General features: G+C 44.8%; 1 protein-coding gene across 6 annotated transcripts in view; it reads left to right on the top strand.

Annotated features, from left to right (window-relative positions):
- ZNF423 (zinc finger protein 423) overlaps positions 1-22,891 on the top strand; it is a 272,352-nt gene that overhangs the window by 81,656 nt on the left and 167,805 nt on the right. The window contains exon 1 of one of the 6 annotated variants that reach the window (XM_073576158.1): positions 11,847-12,088. The exons of 1 other annotated variant lie outside the window; for it this stretch is intronic. The gene's annotated coding sequence lies outside the window, so the exon portion shown is untranslated. Of the gene's footprint in view, positions 1-11,846; positions 12,089-12,157; positions 12,371-12,454; positions 13,083-22,891 lie in introns of those variants that run through there. 4 more of the 6 variants (XM_073576155.1, XM_073576156.1, XM_073576159.1 and 1 more) reach the window with 4 other exon arrangements.

The following is a 22,891-nucleotide window of genomic DNA, read 5'->3' as shown; positions in this document are numbered from 1 at the left end:
CGTGGATTTGTTAAATCCCTCATTCTGGGGACCCCGCATGTTTCAGATATGAGCATTTAATATATCTGATAGTTTTGATCTCCAGCAGAAGATCTTGACGACGTAGTGTCACAGCCGATGGATGTACATAAAAGTCTTGGGTTTACAAAAGTGACCCTACTGACGAAAAAAGAGTAATCTGGTAGTGGATCAGATCGATGGTCTACATCATGAGACGTTTCTGAATCTTGTACATGGATTCTTAGAAAACTCTAGATGCATGGATGAATCACAGAAATGTCTACTACAAAGCTAAAGCGACCCTCCACCCCAGGGCTAAAAATCGGTGACTCCTCGACAGGACCCCTTAGAACCGCCACCCTCCTCCAGTTATTTGCAGCTCTTCTTTTGATTAGTTGGCCTGGCACAACGTCATCATTGTGGTGGGTTGCCCATGTGACTCATGCCAGGCCGGCTAATCGAAAGAAGAGCCATCAACTAGGAGGTGGCTCTCATTGTTTCCTATCCTGCAACCACAGATTACTGACGTGGTTGGACCAGGACCTGCGAATTGACTCGCACCAACTGTACTTGGTAGAGTCACCCTACTTGGTCTCTTCCATAGTCCTACTTTCGGTGTTCCTGGCCTCCTGCTTCCAACATGGCCAGTGCAGTGTCAACCGGAGAGTGGTGGTAAGTTTAAGACATGTCTCCCCTGCCTTTCCTATTCCACAGCACAGGAACGGCAGCACATATTGGAAGCAAGGAGCACCAATCTGAACAGAGGAGCTGGTGGAAAGCAAATCGAGGGCATCAGTTAGGGTGACTATACAAAAGCAATGTAGTCACTTTCCAGTTACTTTTGGGAAGGGATCAACCCAAAGGTATGACATTTGAAGTTTGTTACTTTTAAGGCAGAAAGCATATCGGCTTTCTACCATAGAGTAAGAAAACCATCTTTCTAGTGCCACCCATTGGGAGCAGATACTCTAAAAGTTAAAATCCCAATGGAACAACTTCTGTTTGCCTTTGACTTGACCCGGAGATAACTTGCGTACCATTTACCGGCACTACTTTGCCCATTCTGGTGTACCACAGCTACTTCATTTTACTGATCGTGTGTGTGTGTGTGTGTGTGGGGGGGGGGGGGGCTGAGAGTCAGACCCTCAGCCAATCTGATATTGGTGCACTCTCCTTCAGATAGATAATCAGTTTAAAAAAAAACATTTAATGTATGGCTTTTAAATTATTTCCCCATCACCCTGACTTTAGACCGAGAAAGTCATAACTGTGCCATACGGCGGCACACAGAGTACCGTACAGCTCAGGACTACAAAGACTCGGTGCCCGATGGGTCCCGAAAAGCGTAGATATTTCTCCGTAATATGAAGCCTATATGTATCTGAATGTAGCTTTGTGAAAATCGCAGAGACAAAGCTTGTGATCCGTAATCCGTGACTTTGGTGAGAGCTTTATGTTGGCGCTTTTTCGCTTCACAGGTTGGAGAACTTTACAGGCCATATCACACGAGCTCAAAACATGTTTGAAGATGTAAGAAGTAGATATTGCGCCGTAATAGGAAGCCTGTATGTATCTGAATGTAGCCTTGTGCGAATCACGGAGACAAAGCTTGTGATCTGTAAGCCGTGACTTTGGTGAGGGCTTTATGTTGGAGCTTTTTCGCTTCACGGGTTGGAGGACTTTACAGGCCATATCACACAAGCTCAAAACATGTTTGAAGATGTAAGAAGTAGATATTTCTCCGTAATAGGAAGCCTATATGTATCCAAATGTAGCCTTGTGCAAATCACGGAGACAAAGCTTGTGAACTGCAAGCCGTGACTTTGGTGAGGGCTTTATGTTGGAGCTTTTTCGCTTCACGGTTTGGAGAACTTTACAGGCCGTGTCACACGAGCTCAAAACACGTTTGAAGATGTAAGAAGTAGATATTGCTCCGTAATAGGAAGCCTGTATGTATCTGAATGTAGCCTTGTGAAAATCAGAGACAAAGCTTGTGATCTGTAAGCCGTGACTTTGGTGAGGGCTTTATGTTGAAGCTTTTTCGCTTCACAGGTTGGAGAACTTTACAGGCCATATCACACGAGCTCAAAACATGTTTGAAGATGTAAGAAGTAGATATTGCTCCGTAATAGGAAGCCTGTATGTATCTGAATGTAGCCTTGTGAAAATCAGAGACAAAGCTTGTGATCTGTAAGCCGTGACTTTGGTGAGGGCTTTGTGTTGGAGCTTTTTCACTTCACGGGTTGGAGAACTTTACAGGCCATATCACACGAGCTCAAAACATGTTTGAAGATGTAAGAAGTAGATATTGCGCCGTAATAGGAAGCCTGTATGTATCTGAATGTAGCCTTGTGAAAATCACGGAGGCAAAGCTTGTGATCTGTAAGCCGTGACTTCGATGAGAGCTTTATGGTGGAGCTTTTTCGCTTCACGGGTTGGAGGACATTACAGGCCATATCACACGAGCTCAAAACATGTTTGAAGATGTAAGAAGTAGATATTTCTCTGTAATAGGAAGCCTATATGTATCCCAATGTATTCTTGTGAAAATCGCGGAGGCAAAGCTTGTGATCCGTAAGCCGTGACTTCGATGAGAGCTTTATGTTGAAACTTTTTCGCTTCACGGTTTGGAGAACTTTACAGGCCGTATCACACGAGCTCAAAACATGTTTGAAGATGCAAGAAGTAGATGTACAGTTTGATGAGGATTTTTTCTTTATTTCCTTCCTAGAGTGGATTACATCTACAGCAATAACTCGTCCTTTTTTTTTTTTTTTATTTCTTCCCGTGCGTGTAACAATGAATACATTTCCCGCCTGGTATATAACACATTACTGTCTTCCTGTAACAAGTATGATGTGCTTCTTCGCATGGGTTAAGTGCTGCTCTTACAAAATCTGCGCCCTCGGTGACTTCCCCGATATTCGATGCACCTTTATTCTCTGCGTATAACAAGTCTCTTCTGTGTAGATACACGATAAAACCTGCCGCAGCTAATAGAAGGCAATATCTGCCGACCATCTCTGGATGCAACATCTCACTCTGGAAAGTAGCTCTGTTATCAACGCTCTGATGTACCAGGCGCGGAAATCTCTCCGGCCTTAAAAATAACACCGCTTTATTGCAGTTATTTGTTCCTTGTACAAGTAATAGAAGTGTGATTTGTGGCTGGAGCTTACAAAAGAAAAGTCTGTTTTCTGGAATATCTGGCCGTCAGAAGGATATGAAAACCTAGAATGTGACAGTAGATAATAACCGCTTGGCTCGCCAACTATCATTTTTATTTTTTTTACCAGCTTGAGGCTTTGACCCTGCATAACCCGAGTGTTTGTAGTGTTTTTATGCATTCATGTGCTTAACTTCCCATAGACGCGACAGTTTTTCTTAAAGACCGTAACTGATCCATTATAGGCGCCGGATCATTATATACAGTAAGAGACAGTATGTACCCATTGAATCATGTGGTCGCATAAAAAGTGCAAGAAGTTAATGCAATATTCCATCACGGCAGTCTATAGGTATCAGCTTCACTTACGTGGTTGGACTGCCAGCACGTTGCACGCATGCACAAGATTTCCAATAATTCCACCGTGGTGGGGATTGTACAGAGGCAGGATGCAAAAAAAAAAAAGTCTAGTATGGGGGAAGAGACATCCTACCAGTCTTAATGGGAATCTGTCAGCAGAATTTTGCTATAATATCTGAGAGCTGCATGATGTAGAGACAGAGACCTTGATTCCAGTGATTTGCCACTTACTAGGCTGTCTGGTGTAGTTCTGATAGAATCCCTGTTTCCTCTGCTGCAGATGTTGCAGTGTTCAGAATGCTGAGCTGTGTATATCCCCGCCCTCACCACCGATAGGCAGCTTCCTGTATAATCTGTACATTGCCAATATGCAGCCAGTCCGTGGTGGGGGCGTGGTTACACATATTAGCCTGACTTGCCTGCATGTGAGACCTTGTCCTGCAGTGATAATGTCCTGCTGGTAAAACACTGATTGTAATGAAACTACATCACACAGCCCAATAAGTGACATATTGCTAGAATCAGGCTCTTTTGCCCTATATTATGCTGCTTTCAGATTAAATGGCAAAAACCTGCTGATAGATTCCCTTTGCTGTTTTTTTAAAGTATTGAAGTTGTCAGCAGCACACTCACAATGGCGACTCGACTCAGATGGAAAAAGAAAACTGAATCTTCTAGTGTCAAACAAATCTAGTAGCAAAAAAGTGACAGCACTCGCTAAAGGTAGAAAAAATGGTTATTTCTCCATAAACAAAGCTACATTTTTTAAATCAATGTTTATTATTTTTGCTGTGTGATGAGAGTAGCATGAGGTAGGGATCAAACCCTGATTCCAGATATGTCACTTACTGGGCTGCTTGCTATCGTTAGGATATTATCTGTTTTCTCTGATGCAAATCTAGCAGAGCTCACAATGCTGAGTTTTGTATAACCCCACCCACACCACTAATTAGCATTCTGTCAATATACAGTTTACAAAGAAAGTAGCCAATCAGTGGTGGGGGTTACACAGATCAGGAGGACCAGGAGACTCCTAGTCCTGTAGCGATAACCTTCTGCTAATAAAACACTGATTTTATTGAAACAGCAAAAAACAAAGCCTAATAAGTGAGACATGGCTGGAATCAGTCCCTGCTTGGTGCTGCACACAGATTACACAGTAACAACCTGCTGACAGATTCCCTTTAAGGAATCATGATGCCCACTGCTATATTAGCGGTTGGGGACAAGTTACAGTTTCATAGGTTTCCTTTTATATGTCTTCATGATGGATGCAACTGTCAGCCATTTGCGACACTCAGTGTGCCATATAATTTTCAGTTGCCATCTGCTAAATTAGTATTTTGATGAAATTCCGCAATATTGTACCCTCCAATATTTATACCTTCACTTCTGTGAAATGACAATCTTGACAAAACACACGGTTCCTTTCCATATGATTGACAGCTGAAAACACCCATTTTTTTGCTTACCCCTTAACCCCAAACAAACACGGGATTATCCGTAGCACTTTTTGCGCTCTCTTTGTCTGCACAAACGGGCTTTGGTGGAGACTAGCAGAATGCACAGCTTTCAGTATTTAGCTCTGCTAGAAATGAGAGCATCCAAGCCCTGGGTGTTTGGATGTCCCAGGGGGGGTTGGGGGGCTCCTGTCTGGCCTCCCCGAGCTCTCTGCGCCACAAATACATTTCCATCTTCCTCTGGCTCCCCCCTCCCTTTCTCTCCGTCACCTAGGCAGCTAATTCCTCTGTGCCCCCTTCTCCTTATTAAAGCCACAGATCACTTTTCTGAGCTTAATGCTGTCAGGCCTGCTGATCGAGGGTCCAGATGGACTAAGCAGTATTTTTTGGCCTGTAAATATGCTTGTGTTGGAAGGTGCTCGCTCGTCAGGATGCACGCTTCATTACATTTTTCTGAATCTGTGTTTTAATAGAGCACAGTCGCAAATGTTGGAGCAGTTAGGGTATATAAGGCTAAACATACTGAGATCTGTACAGCTTTTTGTAAGTGATTTGTCACTTGGCCAATTGTTCTGCATTTCATTCATAGATTTCCTGCTGATTGGTCCAAAATTGTATCAGCATCTGATATCGTAACACATGTCAAAATCACAACAACTTTCCATAATCCCCTGTCCTAATACAACATCTTTTATCCTAACACGAAGTCACAATTGTAACAACTTTCCACATGCCCAAGTCCTGATTACAAATCACAGTTGCAAAACTTTCAATGTTCCCCTGTCCTAATAAAATATCAGCTATCGCAACACAAGTCACAGTCGCGACAACTTTGCACATGCCCCTGTCCTAATACAACATCTGATATAACACAAATCACAATCTTTACAACTTTACATATTCCACTGTCCTAATAAACATCTGATATCGTAACACAAGTCACAATCACAACTTTCAATTTTCCCTTGTCCTAATACAACATCTGATATCGTAACACAAGTCACAGTCTCCACCACTTTCCATATTCCCCTGTCCTAATACAACATCTGATATCGTAACACAAGTCACAATTTTAACAACTTTCCACATGCCCCTGTCCTAATACAACATCGGATATCGTAACACAACATCTTTCCCCCATCTCACAGATCTTCCTTACCCGACCTTTCTATAACAATTGACAACATCACGCTTTCCCCCGTACCGGAGGTACGTTGCCTCGGAGTAACCCTTGACTCTGCCCTGTCCTTCAAACCGCACATCCAAGCTCTCTCCACCTACTGTCGCCTCCAGCTCAAAAATATTTCCAGAATCTGTGCCTTCCTCAACCCTCAATCTACTAAAATGCTTGTGCATGCCCTCATCATCTCCCGCCTCGACTATTGCAACATCCTTTTCTGTGGCCTTCCTGCTAACACCCTTGCACCTCTCCAGTCCATTCTCAACTCTGCCGCCCGACTAATTCATCTCTCTCCTCGCTACTCCTGCAAATCTCTTCACTGGCTCCCATTCCCTCAGCGTATCCAGTTCAAATTACTAATACTGACCTACAAGGCCATCTATAACCTGCCTCCTCCATACATCTCTGAACTAATCTCCAGATACCTTCCCTCAAGGAATCTCCGGTCCTCCCAAGACGACCTCCTCTCCTCCACACTTATTCGTTCCTCACCCAACCGCCTCCAAGACTTCTCCCGAATAGCCCCCATCCTCTGGAATTCCCTGCCCCAACACGTCCGGCTATCAACCACACTCGGATCCTTCAGACAGAACCTGAAAACCCACCTCTTCAGGAAAGCCTACAGCCTGCAGTGATCCCCGCTGCCTCCTCACCACTACTGGAGCTACCGCCTCACCATCACTGGAGCTGCTGCAACCCCCCAACCTACTGTCTCCTTCCCCACCATCCTGTAGAATGTAAGCCCGAAAGGGCAGGGTCCTCTCCTCTATATCAGTCTGTGATTGTTAGTTTGTTTGCTGTAAGTGATATCTGTAATTTGTATGTAACCCCTTCTCATGTACAGCACCGTGGAATCAATGGTGCTATAGAAATAAATAATAATAATAAAAAACACAAGTCACAGTCGACACCACTTTCCATATTCCCCTGTTTTAATACAACCATTGCATTGACATTCTTAACTTGAACCATCTCCGAATAGTTTGAGTATTTTTTATGCTTGGATTATCACAAAAATTACAATATTTTACATCAGGACAGATTTAAAAAAGTGATTTTATTTTGTGAGATCAGCTCCTGTTGTTTCTTTATGTCCTCAATGTAGTGTTTATTCTGCTGCTTTTTTTCCTGTTTTGCGCACAAATTCTGCTGCATTTAAGCAAATTGGATGTGAGTTAATGAAAACTCGAGCTCGGTGTGTGTATGAAGATGCTTTTGAACTTCACATTTTGTGGTGTATTTTTTCCCATACAGGCTTAAATGGGGAGTCTAAAAAAAAAAAACACCTGAAAAAAAATGTGTTTCAACTCTTCACCAAAAGACACATTAAATAAAAGGTAAAAATTGCTCAAAACGCCACACAGCAAAAATGCAATAACCAAAGCAGATCGCTACTGTGTGTTTTGGTGTGGACAGCTGCAGGATAAATGCAGTGAGGAACAAGCAGCAAAAGTAGAAGCAAAATTTTCTTAAAAATCACTTTCTGGCTTCCACCGTATGCTCATTAATTTGGAGAGAGAAAACTATCCGGATGTGTCCTACACCTGATCAATCTGACGCGATTGAAGACATGCGCTGTTGTCTTCTAGTTCTGGCACAAACCAAGTGTACACTGTATATAAGTGATGTCAGTTACGCCATATTGGGCAGGTTTCGGCCACCGCCAGCTTGACTGTTCTCCTAACCGACTTCAATGGCGCATGCGTAGATGAAAACCAACATGACTGTTCAAACCAAGCACAGGCATTTAGTTCACCGTTGACATGGCCAAGCAGTTCAGTGCACCTTCAGCTACTTGTTTTTCATCTCTCTCGTAAGGCCAAATCTGTTAATCGAGGGAGGGGAGGATGGATGGAAGACAAGTAGGTGGGAGGGTGCATTGAACTTTGGCCACACCAAGTGTGCACGGAGCACCTGTGCTTAGTTTGAGCCGTCATTTTGTGCTGATAGACTCCCTTTCCGATGATGGTTTTCCATCCACTCTCTTTATAATGCTAATTATTAATAGATATGCACTATGCAGAAAACATGCTTGGCGCTTACGTAACGGGGCCTGGCGAGGCGAGCATTGCTACCCAAGACGATACAAGTGCCATAAATGGCTTGTCGGTTGGTGGGCCATGTTGCTGAATCTTCAGCAGATCTCAGGAGCTTCAAATGACCATATTGGGAGGTTTTTGTCATGGCACGGTCCTTGTCAGACACCAGTTATGGCCGATACAAGGTAGTATTGTATAAAGATCACACTGGTTTTTTGCTCTCAATTCATTTTAGTCTCCAGAATGTGAACATGAATCTCGCCTCCTGTCTAAAAGGGTTAACGTTGGATCTAATAAGTGCGTATCGTGGAGGGATTCTAGTATTCCCAGTGATGACCCCCCATCCCCCCTTTGTCTCGCCCCTTCTGATCGGCTCCACGTCTTAGCAGCCGGATAGTCTCCTTCAGATTCCTTCACTAAAGCCCTTGGCACCCACACAAGTGTAGTCACAGCTGCTCCCGCTTGCAGGCCGGCTCGGCTCGTGTACCGAGAGCCAAGCTGTAATTTCAGTGTAAAGGGTGTTTGTGGCTCCTGTCGTATGGCTGCTTTTTCATCTTTATGCCTAAAGCGATCTCGTTGATCACCCCTAGCATCCACTTTTTGTATTTCCCCCCATCTCGACTTCCCGTCCTGTCACCGTTTTGTACCTGCACCTCGATTTGAGCCTTCCATTGTCCTCGTTCCTACCATCCCTCTCTCAGCCGCCTCCGTCACTCTTCTCTCCCTCCATCCACTGCATGCACTCTCTGCACTCCCCCACTCCCCATTGTGAAATATGGATGGTACCAGTCCCTGTGTTTCGAGACAGGCTGGCAGAGAGCAGAGCGTCTCTATAGGCCCTGCCTTGTGCATGCACCTAAACACTTCACTGAGCAATCTGTCAACATGTCAGCAACACATGTTTTGTAAAAAGCTTCCAGTGGGAGTAATGACTCCCACCAGGACTCCGAAAATGCTTTGAATTCAGCAGATTTCTATTGCAGGGATCCCCTGGGGTCCCTTTTACAATGCCTACATTTCAGAAATTTGAGCCACAGACCCCTGGGGCTTTCCTTTCATAATGCCTGAAAATGTAGGGTTATATTGTTGGATGTCCCCATGGGTTCTTTATTAATACCTGAATTCTGAGGAACTGGAAATTACCCAGAGCACGGCAGGGTCCCAGATACACCCCAGGAAGAGGAGGAAAACTCTGCGGGGAGATTTTTTCTCTTTCTCTCTTTCCTTCATGCAAGACTGAAAGAGAAGAATTTGCCAAAGGACAAAATCTAGTATATTTCGAGCCGCCTACTAAAAGGCATATTGCAAAAGCGACGACGACTGACAAATCTCTATATTTACGTACAGCCCTGTTATTTGTCTGCTCGTACCTTTAGCTCGGCGCGATGGAGATTGTTTGGCTTAATCAGAAGATAAAAGCCACATTATTTGGCCGGAATTTATTATAGAGCGATGGGATTAACACTGTGGAGCGTAAAAAGTGCAGAGACCCAGTGGCCACGACGCAAAGCTCGCTCGGAATCAAAGGTGATCTTCCCGTTCCATTATTAGGCTGCTGTGTTCTTTATTGCTCGGGAATCAATGCGACATCCTGTCTCCATTCCACGCGAGGTATCAGAGACCGCAGTATAGATCGGGGCTATTCTCCAGAGGCGCCCATTGTTCTGTTTTGGAGGATTCCAGCATAGAGGAATGGCACCTTTTTTTCTTTTCCGCCAAGAATAAATGTTCCAAACTAGACGACGCATTTCACGTTTTCGTTGGGTCTAAATGTCGGCTATCGCAGAATCCTCTTGGAATTTTAGGCACGTGTTAACAATTATGAAACTATAGATATGGATCTCCACTGTAACCCAATTTGACCCCAATGCTTACACGAGTGAGCGAACTATGGCCTGTTGGCCTATGTGCTGGTGCACGTGGGCTACGCTTAGGGCCACGTTGAAAAAACTCAACATGCACTGGTGTGGACAGGTTCATTGACCAGACTAGTACAAGTGACTAGTAGACAGCTCCTAGTCCTTTGTGGTCTGCCTGAACTAAGCTAATTCCAACTGGTTATGACTCTTGCAATTTGCTTGTCGCGGTCTTGGTACCTTGTAAGTTGCAATCCAATAGCATCGCAGTGCACGGACTGGTCAGTGACTCACTTGACCCATGTGGGCAACCTGCGTAGAAATACATGCTGTCAAGCTCGCGTCAGGAGAGCCATCGGCCTGTCTGAGCATTGCGATGCGATCGCCGTTCGTGTTATACGGCGGTCTGACTGAGCCCTTAGGCCACATTCACACGTTCAGTATTTGGTGGCTTTTTTTACCTCAGTATTTGTAAGCCAAAGGAGGAAAAGTATAATAGATTACAGTCCCCACATCTGTATTTATCACCCACTCCTGGTACTGAGGGAAAAAACTCACCAAATACTGAGCGTGTGCACGTGGCCTTAGATGTATTATGCTGCGATGTACCAGCGGCTTAGAGCGATCATTGACCCTGTGACCTGTGTTACATCCAAAATCACTGTGGCCCAGCTTTCATCTACTTGTCACTGCCTTTACCCACACCGGGAGCAGGAGTTTCCAAGTCAAGTACTTTCTAAAGGCCGGTACACATCCTCATTTTTGCCGAACTCGCCAATTCGAAAGGTTCAGGTCTCGTGTCTGTGTGTGCCAGTAACTGATGGTTGGGAGAGATGTCGATCACACATGTCCAATTTCAAAGAAAGTGGACAAAATTGTATTGTTTTCAAGGAGATAAGTCGCCAGCCGACGTCAGTCTATGGTTTTCTCTTTTTTCTTTCTAGAGAACACAGGAGCGCTTGGCCGAGAGAGTGCTCCTGTGTGTAGAAGTGTCTTGCTGAGGTGGCTGCCTGCTGAACGATGGGTCGACAGTCATCTAATCTGTATGGTCAGCTTAAAGCTAAGGCCGGGGTCACACTTGCGAGAAACTCGCACGGGTCTCACATCTCAATACTCGGGAACGGAGTGTTCGGCTGCATTTTTTCTATGCAGCTGAGCGCTCCAGTCCGAGTGCCAGGTATTGAGACGCAATACTTGTGCGAGTTTCTGGCAAACGTTACCCCAGCCTAAGGGTTGTTCATACGACAGTATCTCCAGTCTCAGGAAAAAACATGGAGATCACTCGGACCAATGGTGTGGGGCAGTGCAGATGAGTGATATTTGGATATATATTTTTTTTTTTCACTGTGTGTGGGAAAAAAAATGGTAGCATGCAGAAATTTCTTCCGTAAATTGGATGACTCGCCCATTCAAAATATCGGCTGCCATTGCATAACTGCCGTTACTGTAATAAACGGATTGTATGTGTTTGACAAGTGGGGGAGAAAGAAATCTGAGTTTTCTAGGCGAAACTATGAATGTTTTTTCTTTTTTTAACGTTCTCGTGTGAACCTGGCCGAAGGATCACACATTGTGTGTTTGGTGCTAATGTTAAGATCCGCAGCATGTTACCGCTCTAGCAGAGTGGATGAGTTTTTTAATCTAATCCTAAGGCTGCTTTTTTTTTCTCCTATAAGTCATCCATTTGGAAATTGCTTTTTGTTCCCGTTTTTATTTTTAAATTCTCAACATGTCAATTCTTTGTGCAGAATCCGCTCGGATTATGCTCTTTGCCACAGAAAGGGAGAAATCTGCGTCCCCTTTGCGACAAAATCCGCCTTTTACACAGCTTCTGCAATGTGTGATTGACGTTTCCCCATGGACACGGATCCACTTTAACCCTTTGGGTAGCCTACGATCCACTCCTCCCCAACCCCACCACCAATCAGTGTCCCCCTCCCCTTGCCATGGTTTTTGGCTGAGTGTGTTCAGCAAGGAGACAGGAGTGCACAGTTTATTAACCCACTTGGAAGAACCCACCCAAGGTTGTAAGTAAAAACAGATGTGTGCTCGCTAAGTTCACACAGTGCTTTGTGTCTGTGCATAGGTATATACATGTGTGCGTGTAATCACATACTTATACTGCTGATATATTTAGTTTTGCCAGAGCCTCCGTGCAGTATAATGCCCTTTCTAGAATGTGCTTTCCTTTATTAGAGTTGCTGCCTGGCTCAGCGTGCATCCCCTAGGGGGCCAGGCCAGCCGCTGGCAGTCTCTCTCAGACACCCAATTACCCCTGACGTCACCGCCGTCTCTCTTGCCTCCCCTGGGTGCGTGCGTTTTTTTCCTTTGTAACTCTAATAGTAGACCAGCTAAGTGCCTGTTATTTGCTTGGCAGAAGATTTGATTGTGTTTCGGGCCGGATACTAAATCCAAAAACTATGTAAAAACGTTAGTAGGTGAACGCACATTGATTTCAGTCTGTCACTGTGATAGCTGAAGCCTTTGGGATGTAAGCCCGGGGAAGGGTTTTACAAGAAAGATAATATAACCGAAAATTACTGGCGCTGCTCAGGGTCTCCCGTGCAATTCTTAAGGGCTTAGAAAGTTCCCGTAGAATCAACCATGCTTTATTAATCTAAATTTGTGGTTTTGTTCGATCTGCTCTTGCGACCATTTTTTTTTTCGTTCTACCGCCCCCCAATAAGGGCGGGTTGGAAAGGTTGTTGGTGGGACGTAGTGGGAGAGACTTCTCCGAGTAATGAACTCCCAGTGGATGGTAGGAGTAACGCAACGTCGTCGTTTCCAGGGATTGCTCCGCAGACGCTTGGCTGGTAGATGTGCCAGGCCGAAGTCTGTTTGAACAGATAAAATGGAAGGGCTGAAAGGCTGTGCCGGGCCAGCACTGACTGGGAGCAAGTGATAAGGGCCGTGGCAAGAGGAGAGTGGTGGCCGCTTGTCCCAGCCAGCTATCGACTGCAAAGTAAAGTTTAACCCAACTGGTTCGGGAGAGAGCAGTGAAAGCTGGAGCGGAAGATAATGGTAATTGATTGAATCAAAGTAGCAGCGCAGGATTGTTCTCCCAAGTAATTATTTTTGCTTCTAATTTTCAGCCGAAATGTCCTAGGAGTTCAGGTTGCTCAGTGCGCATCCTGCGGCAGGAGATAAAAGGCGAGTGCCCTGCTTTTGGGCAAAGGATTTTGTGTCGGGGGACAGAAAAAAAACAATAAAAAATAAGAAAAAAAAAAGAATCAGGGTTAGGGAGGGTTGTATCTGATGGCGCTCTTCACAATACTCTGCCTTGCTTCAGGCTTTGTGTACGGCATTGTGCCACTCCTGCTCTCTCATCCAGATCACGCGCTCTGCCGTGAAGTTCTCCATGCTTGTTTTTCTTGTGTATATCGCTTCTTGCATCCACACACACTGATTCCCAGGCTTTGGGAATATCTTTTCCATTGCGTGTTATGCCAAACACTTTTAAAGGCATGTATTTCACAGGTAGCGGGAAATGATTTTGCCGGTTAAGTGGACTTGCGTTGGTGTCGTGTGCCAGAAAAGTGACCATGAGGCTGTCCGGTGGCTGAGAACCATTTCATTTAGGACGGATTCACTCATTCATGTATCGCGGTTTGTACAGATCAGCCATAAGTCTACTAACCCAAATCCAACAGATTCACTGGCAGGTACACGTCAGGAGACCATGGCCGGTATGTACGTGACCGAGTATACATGGACCCTAATGTGTGAATCTGTTCCTAAGTGCAGCCAGTACTTGCTTGGTGCCTACAGAATACGTTTACTTTGGGCTAGCCTGGATAGTCGAAATCAGTAAGGGTATGGTTCCTTTCCCTCGGTGTTGGTGCTGTGTGGCGGCCATCGCTGCTTTGGTTTTGTGCTTGTGGGGCAGTCTGGAGTCATGGGCGCTGCGAGGCACCAGGCTGTTTGCCCTGTTGGTGCATTGTGGAGGAGATAAGGTCCTTGCTCCTTTTTCAGCCTATCTGTAAGGGTATGTTCACATAGAGGTTTTTTTGGATGTGAAAAAATCCTGAAATCTTTTTATGGTTTTTGGAGGCTTGAATCATTAGGCTAAGTTCACACTAGGTGTTTTTTTTTTTTTTGTTTGTTTTTCAGTGTTTGTTTTTTTTGTCATCAGTATTTTGTGCTTTGCATGTATTTTTGCACAATGGAGCATGTGACTTCTTTCAGCGTTTTTCACCCACTGAAATGAATCGGTGGTTTTTAAAAAAGCACCGAAACACAGGTATCAGGTTTGCTGCGTTTTTTTTGTGTGCCAAAACCTGATTTTTATAGAATACTAGAAATAGGCCCGATGCTATTGCATTGGGAGTGCAGTGTTCCCCACGCAGGCGCAGTAACAGCTGCGTAGTAACGACGCGGCTGTTGTTGCGCCTGCATGGAAATAGCGGAGACGTGTATGTCACTTGCCCAGGCGCAGTTCGTGGCCCCCCCCCCCTTTTCTTTTTTTTTTTTTTTTGGCGTGAATTTTGTATATTATGTGTTTAGTATGAATTCATGGGCACTAGAGCTGAGCAAAAAAAATAAATTTGGATCCCTGGTACTTTTCTGATTCGTAGATACCACAACATCATTAGGTTTCGGTGCAACGCGTGACAACACACCGAGCCTACTAATCTGCAGAGGCGGTGGGGCTGCCGGCAGGAAGCAGGCGGTTTTGCATCTCTGGTCTAGCGGTTTATGGACTACAGACGTGGCTGCTTGAGCAGAATTTTTTTTTTGCTCAAATCTACTGGACACCTAAAATTGAGTTGTATCGTCCTGATATCTAAATGATCTTTGTTCAGATTAATGTGTTTATTTTATTTTTATTTTTGCAAGGCTGCCTGTGGCTATTAAACAGGCAATCTCTGCATGTGTTGTGGCCGTCGAATAGTCACAAATCATGCAGCCGCGGGGACTCGAGTATATTATCCGAGCACGCTGAAGACACTCGGATAACACTCAGGCATGCTCGTATAACACCTTATCCCAGACCGTTCGCTCACCTCTACAGCCGATGTTTTCCTGAAGACTCGTTGGCTGCCACGGTGCCTATATGATGCCGTGTGGACATACCGTAAAGAAGTGACGTGCACTTTCCTTTATCCACCAGGTGTTTTTCAAAACCTTTTCAGAAAGGAAAAAAAGGTCAAAAACTTCAGGAAGAGTTTTTCCACAAGATTTTAACTTTTTTAAATAAGGATTTAATTAAGGATATTGATCTGAAATCAACAGCCTGATGGACATATGAGGTTGTCCAGGTCAGGCCAGGTAACCAGAGCTGTGGAGCCAGTAAGTCAAACCTCCGACTCCTCAACTTCCATGACAGTGACTCCAACTCCGACTCCACCAAAATGGGCTCTGATTCCACAACCCTGCCAGAGGGCTGTGGAGTCAGTAAGCCAAACATCCGACTCCTCAACTTCCATGACACCGACTCCAACTCCGACTCAACCAAAATGGGCTCCGATTCCACAACCCTGTCAGGGTTGTGGAGTCAGTAAGCCAAACATCCGACTCCTCAACTTCCATGACACCGACTCCAACTCCGACTCCACCAAAATGGGCTCTGATTCCACAACCCTGCCAGAGGGCTGTGGAGTCAGTAAGCCAAACATCCGACGACTCAACTTCCATGACACCGACTCCAACTCCGACTCAACCAAAATGGGCTCTGATTCTACAACCCTGCCAGGGCTGTGGAGTCAGTAAGCCAAACATCCGACTCCTCAACTCCGACTCCACCAAAATGGGCTCCGATTCCACAACCCTGCCAGGGCTGTGGAGTCAGTAAGCCAAACATCCGACTCCTCAATTTTCATGACACTGACTCCGACTCCACCAAAATAGGCACTGACTCCCGACTCCACAGCCCTGTAGGAAACACACGACTGGTCGGGGCATTGTGGACCATACTCGGGCTGTTATGCCTGAATACGGCCATAGTGATCCTCGGGCTGCTTTTCTGCTTCCTTTCGGCGCTCTTTTCTATATCGCGTCATCCAAGTTAATAGGAGGAAAAGGTAAATAAATCTCAGTAGTGTGAATTTTTTTAATTATTTTCAACCAAAGATAAGTACAAAAGATAGACGTGTACCTGTCTTTTGTTTCTTCGTTTTTTTTTTTGTTTTTTGGTCTTTTGCTTGGCTTTGCTTTCAAAAACTTTTCCAAAAACTACAGAGTGATTAACGCTTGGGGCCGGTTTACCCTCCAAGTGTGGTGCGTGTCACCACGTCTGGAACCTACCATGAGTTTCTCGGGTCCTGCTTTTTCACACTGAAAATTACTGCATTCTAGATAACATTTTTTTGCTAAGTCTCATCCATTCACCGTGGATTTGAAATATTCAATATGTCAAATTGTGCTGCGGATTTTACACTTTGCAAACCAGAGGGGGAGATGTGCAAAATTCCTGCAGCCGGTGTGTGGACGCGGCCTCAAACGCTTTGATTCCGCGTTCTTTCTCAGCATTTACTCAAATTATGTTTTTTAAAACAGAGAGTATCGCTTTCCATAAGGCCTCTGCCATTCAATATGTCCAGTCCTTTTTTTTTTTTTTTTACCATCTTGCGTTAGTAGATCTATATCATTTTATTTAACGCCTTATCCGTAATTTGTTCTTGGCATGCATCATACAGAAAATGCTTTTATTTTATTTTTTAATTTATTTTTTTTTCTCCGAGATGTCAGAATAATTTCCTCGCTCTGGAGATAAGTAAGCTCGCATTGTATAGCGAAGGCTGCCTATAGAAAGGGTAAGGGGTGTTTGATGTTCCCTCATCCTCCTGTTTAAGTCCCCCTCGCTGGAAAAAAGCTTTATTCTGTTGCTGCTGTGCACAAACAGGCTGGCACAGGTTTGATCTGCTGCTTCACGGATCCAGGCCCCTGTGTGCATTTGAAGGTTTTTTTTTTTAATGTATATTTTTTTTTTTCTCTTTCCTTCAACCGGGGAATCTTGCAAACAAAGAGCAGCCGCAGGTAGCCAGATTTCTCCATCCCAAAGCAGCTCCTGGGGCACTGCCTGCAGCAGTCCTGCTAGGCTCGTCTAAGCCGCTGCCAGCACCGGTCGTTCTGTAGGCTGCTGCAAGCTTTCCGAATACTCGGGGAGGCTGCACAGTCTAGGACCCCAGGAACCAATATTTGTTTTTCAGTTTGAGAAAAACATTAGAAAATGGGATTGTTAACCGCTTCAAAGCCAATAACGCAGAGGCTGGCATTGTTATCAGCATTGCTATAATTGCAGGTAAGGGCTTCTCCGACACAAAGGGAAAAGAAGCGTCTGCCATAGTCAATCCACTCTTGCTGGAAAGGGAAATCAAACTTCAAATAGGGGGTTGTTGAACCCTGCCTTGACCTCTGGTGGAGACAGTGCTTGAAAAGAACCAATTGAAGCCCCTGCTCTCCATTATGTGCACTTTCCTATATAGCGGTGGTACTTAACGCTTTTGGCTCTGCCTTATGCTACCATGATGATCGGAAAATGCAGTATAATATGTTATGGAAAACTGGACTAATGGACATTTTTTATAATATACTTTTCTAATATTTTGTATATTAGTGATGAGTGAACATGTTGGGATAAGGTGTTATCTAAGCATGCTCAGTGTCTTCAGCGTGCTTGAATACTATGTTCCAGTCCTTGCGGCTGTATGTCTGTTCGACAGCCACAAAACCTGCAGGGATTGGCTAACAAACAGGAACCTGTTGTGCAACGCTATGTCATTCAAAGTGGGGTATTGGCCTGCCTTCGGTGCACTATTAGCCTCATTTGCATAAAAGTTCAAAGATGGCTTCCTCCAGCGTTACTTTTAGCTTGGTAACGCTAAAGTTCTCGACACCCGTGCGGAAATACTGCGTTCTTTTTTTTTTTTTAAATTATTATTATTATTATTATTTCCCTTCCATTTTTTTGTTGTTGTTTGTAGGTGCCTGTACCAAATTACGCAACACCAATCCACAAACGTTCCTTTTTTTAATACGTTTTTAAGGTTCATTTTTAGCACAGAAATTCGACATTTTCCTCAGTTAAGGCTGGTTTTACACTTGCCGTGCTTTTTGCACCCCGTTTTTGTGGGCCGTATTGCTGTGATTTTTGCGGTATCCCGCAAAACCAGGCTGCAAAAAACCTTCACGGATCACAGTTTTTCCCTGTTATAACAAATAGCAGGGAAAAAACGGCGATCCGCAAATATGGTGTATCGCAAAAACAAGCTAACGTTGTTTTTGCGGTTCCATTGAAATGCATTGCGGCCGTGTCTGTAAGCTGTGAAAAATATCGCGCAAGCTCGATATTTTTTCACGGCCACAAATACGGCCCTCACGGCCATACGGAGAACGGCCCTCCAACTAATTTTTGCAGCCCGTTTCTGCGGCCCTATAGAAAAGCATTGGGGCCGCAAAAATGGACAGCAAAAGCAGGGCAAGTGTAAAACCAGCCTTAGATACAACTGCCATTTTGTATGCTCTAAAGCATGCAGAGTTCTGCAGTCTCTTTACGGCACAATGAGTATGAGTTTTCAGCAAATCGCATCCATTTGTGACTTGCATAGGAAAATCCGCTGCGTGGAAAATGGCTTACATTTTTCATTGGTTGCTCTGCATACCAGTCGGCAAAGTAGATTCCAGTGGCCATGTTGGCATCCTGTGGCCACCAGACCAGTTCTCTGCAGACCTTCTCCTGTGGCCACCGGACCTGTTCCCCGCAGACCTCCTTCTGTGGCCACCGGACCAGTTCCACGCAGACCTCCTCCTGTGGCCACCAGACCAGTTCCCCGCAGACCTCCTCCTACCTGCCACATCCCCAGCGCCTCTTCCGATAAGTAGGTGGCGATGATTTTGCATTTACATAACAGAACAGGCGCCTGGGATGCAGCAAGTAATACAAGTTTTGTAGGCCTCTGGTCCGGCAACTATGGGCTACCATGAACTTGTGGTACTGCATGTCTGTAACTGAAATGTTACAAAGCGGATTAAAGTCAATCTAAAAAATATTAGGCAGTTTATGGGATTTCATTGATAGTTATCTTCTATCTGAGGAATTAAGGATAACTTGCTAATCGCTAGGGGTCCGACTCTTAGGATGCCCAGCGATCCCACATTTGGGGCTTTAGAACCCCAAGAACAGGCTTCCGCAGCCCCACCCTGAATGAAGTGGAGGTTCTCTCCGTATACTGTCCTTTGGGCTGCCGAGTTCAGTGCTTGCCTACAGTAATGCCATAGCCAATGACTGGAGTGGAGACCGAGCATGTGCACCTCCGCTCCATCCAGGATGGTGTAGCAAAGCCATGTTCTCGGGGTTCTGAAGCCCAACCGTGGGATCACTGGGGGTCCCAGCAATCAGCAAGCTATGCCTATCCTGTGGACAGAGGAAAACTTTTATTTTTTAGAGAAAGGTTAAGGGTGGAATAACCTTTCAAATCCTGAATTTTTTTCCCACCTAACAGTGATCTAGTATGATAAATTGTGACTGTAATTTTAGGTCTCCAGCTTCGTTTGACGACCTTCCTCTTAGTTGCTGTACTCTGTTAATGGTCTTTAACAAATGATGAGGAAAAGGTTAATTTTAAGCATTTAGGATGAAATCAGGCCAGACATGAGTATGTGGCACAGAATGAGGCCTGCGCGAGAATCCTCTGGCCTTGAAAACTCCTTTTCTCTATTTATTTTTATTACATCTCCCTTCTCTTTCTCGGCAAGACGCGGTGGTTGTGGATGGTAATTAAAGGACCCCCCAGATTCTAGTTTTCAGTGCTGGGCCTTTTGATGTGCATCTTGTCGGGCAGATTCAGTTATTGTTCCTGAATCTTTCTCTCCCCCTCCTCATCAAGTCTTTGAAGTGAGCACACTGGCCTTTAGTACCCAGATACAATATGGGCAGGATAATGGGATGCTCCATGCTATACGCGTCTCTGGTATAAATGGCTGAGGGGGGAAGGTGCGTGGATAGTCTGCTGAGAACCCTGTTTTATCGCCTCCATCTCACTATGGTCAGTTGTTTTCAATTCTAATATCATTTAAAATGAATTCTGCAATAAGTGTGGCGCATAGCTGCAATGCTTTACCACTGATCGAGGAGGTGGGTGTAGCCACAGCAACTTCCAAGGGGTCTCTTACTCGTGGAAACTGGTATGATAAATATATATATATATATATATATATATATATATATATATATATATATATATATATATATATATAATTATCTTATGTCTGTCTGTAACCGAAACCCTGCGTCGCTGATTGGTCGCGGCAGTTAGGCCGTGACCAGTGAGCGACAGTCGCTTAGTCGTTGCGGCAACATGGCCGCATCGCTTATTGTACAGGCACATTACAGCCGTTAAAGGCATCACTGCTGCGTCGCTCATTACACAGGCACAGTCCTGTACATATACAATACATTAGGTAAGAGCAGAACAGTGACTGCAGATCTGGGTGTAACTGGAGTACACTACAGTAGGTAACTGCAGAACAGTGACTGCAGCTCTGGGTGTAACAGGTGTACAATACATTAGGTAAGAGCAGAATGGTGACTGCAGCTCTGGGTGTAACTGGACTACAATACATTAGGTAAAAGCAGGACAGTGACTGCAGCTCTGGGAGTAAAAGGAGTATAATACACTAGATGGTGGCCCGATTCCATCGCATCGGGTATTTTAGAGTCTCTGTTAAAATAAAAAATAGTTATATACTCCCCTTCCGACGGCCCCCGGACTCTGTCCCTCCTCTCACCACGCGCCCGGCATCTTCCGGTTCCAGTAATGCTTAGCTTCTCGCAAGAGCGCGACGTCATCAGTGGTGTTTCGCGCAAAGCATTACTGGAACCGGAAGATGCCAGGCGCGTGTTGATAGGAGGGACAGAGTCCAGGGGCCGTCGGAAGGTGAGTATATAACTTTTTTATTTTAGCAGACTCTAGAATACCCGATGCGATAGAATCGGGTCACCATCTAGTATTTTATATGCATCCTTCAAGAAATTTTGCTGAAAAAAAAAAGTAATCTGGCAGGAAAAATCATCATAGGCCCTTTATCTTCTGGACCTTTATCTTTTTGCTCCTTTGAGAACCTTGGACAAGGAGGAGTCTAGTTAAAAGGATGTGGGGTAGCATTTCCATTCTACTTTGCAAAAATAGCAGTGAGGGAAAGTTTCTTTCGCAGAAAACTGAATCTTGGGTCATATTAAAAGCCCTTTTACACTGAAGGATGTTCTGCAAGCTACATGGGGGGACGCAAGTCATCGTATTACAAATCCTCCACTACCCATTGAAGATTGTATCTGTCCATTTGAAACTGCATTAAATTAGCCTCTATCGACTTGGTTTATCATTGATTGTCGCTTATTATGACCAGATATGTGCTTTGGTAAAGCACCCTTATATGGCCTAGATTTGTGTAGTACGCTGTTATCAGTAGACACAAGTTATGGGCCTTAAAGTCTCCATACACATTAGATCAGCCTAACGTATATGGAGGCCCCTGATGAGTAATTGTTGTGGGATATAAGCATCTGGCATCTCCAATTTTGGAATGCTGATTCTTTTGTTCCCTGGAAGATAAGCCAGCAACAGAGGAGGCAGTCAGTGACTCTCCTACAGAACACAGGAGCGCTCGCATGGCCGCTATGGGAGTGACTGCTGATACAGATGACCTCCTTTCAGCTAAAAGCTGTCTACAGTGAATGAGGAGCTTTAAGGCTGGTTCTGTATGGCAACTTTGGCCACAACACCCTATGATCTTTAGATGAACCACCTATGCCACTGCTACATTTAAAGGGATTGTCCAGGAGTCTAATATTGATTGCCTATTCTCAGCTGTTCCCAATGTCGACTGGATGTTCTCCGTTGAGGATTGGAACTACACATCTTCATCAACTGTATAGTGGTCTCGGTCGGGTTCTGCACATCCGCCCCCTATTTCAATTAATAGGTGGTAGATGTTCAGTACCCCTCTGTGGCCACTGTGCAGTTGGCGGAGCTGTGTAGTTCCGGTCTGCAACTGAGCACACCTTGCCGACATTGTGCACAGTGTCGCTTCCCCACCGATGAGATATTGATGACCAATCCCAAGGTTTGACCATTTAATAGAAAAGTCGTGGACATCCCCTTTTAAGCATTGTGCAAGTCACATTGAAGCCTGTAAGACAATCAAGATGCAAAAAGTCTTAATTTTTTTGGGAATTTTTGCAATTGCCATATCTTGCGTCGTTTCGTTAAAGTCCACCTGGCACTGAAGAAGTTAATTGCCGTCTCCCTGACGCGACAATGTCACAAACGGGATTCTCTTCTCTCTTTTTTTTTTCTCGCGCAAAATGTCTGTAAGCGATCGTTCCTAAGGGACGGCACGAGGCTGGGAAAGATTTATTATAAAATATCGCCCAACGCTTCACGGAATCTGATCGTGTTGAAATGCGGGACTTAATTTAAGGACGTGATTTCGACGCGTTCGCCAGCGTCCCGCGTCTGTCTATCTAGGCCGCAGCCAAATTAGGATGCCGCCGCCTTCTTGCTTTTCTATACATATTTTTCTTCTCCCGCATTCCATTTTAAAGTCAAATGTCACACTTGCCGTTGATACAAGTCGCATCTCGCCGTTGTTTTTGTTTTTTCCCACTTGCACAGATTTCGCATTACCTTGTGATTAAAATCTGGAAAGTCATTATTCCTTCGGCCTGAAAAAGCGGTAATTGTGGCAGCGTCTGCATACACGAGAGTTCTTCAGGTGATGTGTATTAGGGCCACAAGTGTTGATGACTCCTAAAATGTGCAACTCGCTTTAATGAGGCGGCTCCGGCTCCGACACTTGTACTGTGCATTCTAATGCCCTTTACTACCTATTAT

Source organism: Dendrobates tinctorius, unplaced genomic scaffold (genome assembly GCF_039654945.1).
Source record: "Dendrobates tinctorius isolate UK_male_01 unplaced genomic scaffold, ASM3965494v1 ptg000047l, whole genome shotgun sequence".
NCBI classification, from domain to species: Eukaryota; Metazoa; Chordata; class Amphibia; order Anura; family Dendrobatidae; genus Dendrobates; species Dendrobates tinctorius.
The sequence above is the reverse complement of the archived record's forward strand: the minus strand, read 5'-3'. Positions and strand labels throughout refer to the sequence as shown.